Source organism: Lathyrus oleraceus, chromosome 3 (genome assembly GCF_024323335.1).
Source record: "Lathyrus oleraceus cultivar Zhongwan6 chromosome 3, CAAS_Psat_ZW6_1.0, whole genome shotgun sequence".
Taxonomy (NCBI): Eukaryota; Viridiplantae; Streptophyta; class Magnoliopsida; order Fabales; family Fabaceae; genus Lathyrus; species Lathyrus oleraceus.
The window spans coordinates 367,744,726-367,747,126 of NC_066581.1; positions in this window are offsets into that span (position 1 = coordinate 367,744,726).

Here is a 2,401-nt window from a genome sequence, read left to right on the forward strand (position 1 = left end):
ATGCTTAAAGGGTGGATGAAGAAAATAATTTGCTGAACAAGAGTAATAGTGGAACAAGTTCTGGAAGTAAATCTGGTTTTAGGACTTATAATAGCACCAAAACAGTGACATGGACACCAAATTCTAAAAGTCAAAACCAGGTTGCTTCATCAATTGGTAGCACTACAAGTGACTCTAGAACAAATCTTTCATCTAAAGGGAGAAGTTTTAGGAGGTTAACGGATGCAGAATTACAAGAGAAGTATAGGAAAGGGTTGTGTTATAAGTGTGATGAAAAGTTCGGACCAGGGCACATCTATGCAAATAAACAATTAAGGGTGATCTTGATGGAGGAAGGTAGTGGGACTGAATCAGAAGAAGAGGAAGAAGTAGCGGAGGAAGAACCAACAAAAGAAGTGAAAACCTTGCAATTATCTATGTATAGCATATCAGGGCTTACTACCAAGAAGTCTATCAAACTCCGCCGGAGAATTGGCGACAAACAAGTAGTGGTATTGATTGATTGTGGAGCCTCTCATAATTTTATTTCTTTTATGCTTGTTGAAGAAGAGAAATAGCAAGTAGAAGAAACACCATCTTACTATGTAGAGGTGGGGGATGGGAGAAAAATTTCTTGTAAGGGAGTGTGTCCCCAACTGAAACTCAACATTCAAGGGTTGGATATTCAGCAGGATTTTTTCATCTTTGAATTAGGTGGAGTGGACGTGGTTTTAGGAATGGAATGGCTATCCAGTTTGGGAGAAATAAAAGCAAATTTCAAAGATTTAACTATCAAGATCCCATGGGGTAATCGCTATCATGTGTTGAAAGGAGAGTCTGAATTATTGAGGGCAGCAACATCCTTCAAGTCTGTTTTAAAAGCCATGCGTGATGAAGGGCAAATTTTTCTCCTAGAATACCAGATGTTAAAGGCTGGAACAGATTCAGTAATACCACCACCTAACTGGCTAGAAGGAGTTTCAAGCGAATTTGAAGAGGTGTTCCAAGAACCAAAGGGGTTGCCACCGTCAAGGCGACAAGATCATGCTATTATACTCAAGGAAGGAGGGAATATTCCCAATATCAGACCTTACAGATATCCTCATTACCAAAAAAGATGGAGGATGGCGTTTTTGTGTAGGTTATAGAGCCTTAAATAAGATTACCGTGCCCGACAAATTCCTTATTCCCATTATTGATGAGCTACTTGATGAATTAGAGGGAGCAAATATTTTTTCTAAACTGGATTTAAAATTAGGTTATCATCAAATAAGGATGAAGGAAGAGGATATTCAAAAGACAGCCTTCAGAACTCATGAGGGTCATTATGAGTTTGTTATTATGTCATTTGGACTTACTAACGCACCTTCCACATTTCAATCGTTAATGAATGAAATGTTGAAACCATACTTGAGAAGATTTGTTTTGGTTTTTTTTTACGATATATTGATCTATAGCAAATCTAATGAGGAACATCATAAGCATTTGCAAGCTGTTTTGGCGCTACTGAAGGAGCACCAACTATTTGCGAACCTGAAAAAGTGCACTTTTGGCCAAACTCAATTAGAGTATTTAGGTCACATCATTTCAGGGGAAGGAGTAGCAGCTGATCCAAAAAAAATTATTATTATGATGGAGTGGCCCATTCCTAAAGGTCTCAAAGCACTAAGAGGATTTTTAGGACTCACAGGTTATTATAGAAGGTTCATGAAGGATTATGGCAAGATAGCTAGACCGCTGACCCAATTTTTGAAAAAAGATTATTTCCTTTGGAATGACAAAGCCCATGTCGCTTTTGAGCAACTGAAGAAATTGATGGCAGAATTACCCATACTAACAGTTCCAGATTTCTCCAAAGTCTTCACCATAGAAACAAATGCTTCTAACAAAGGATTAGGGGTTATTTTATTGCAAGAAGGTCGACCGGTGGCTTTTCATAGTCAAACATTATCAGATAGAGCACAATCCAAGTCAGTGTACGAGAGAGAATTGATGGCCATTGTGACAACCGTTCAAAAATGGAGACATTACTTGATGGGGAGGCATTTCATCATCCTTACGGACCAAAAGAGCCTCAAATTTCTTTGTGACCAAAGAGTTCTAGGAGAGGAACAATTCAAGTGGACTTCTAAGTTGATGGGATTTGATTTTGAAATTCAATACAAGTCGGGACAACAAAACAGAGTGGCTGATGCACTCTCTAGAAGAATGAATTATGCAGCTTTATCCACAGTCCAATTTGACGAATTAGAGGAGTGGGAGACTGAAATTCAAAATGATAAAAAATTACAAGAAATCATTCAAGACTTGCTGAAGGATAGCCACTCTCACCCTGGATATTCTTTTAGAGATCGGAAGTTGTTTTTCAAAGGACGACTAGTGCTACCTAAAGGGTCTTCCAAAATTCTAAATCTTTTAAAAG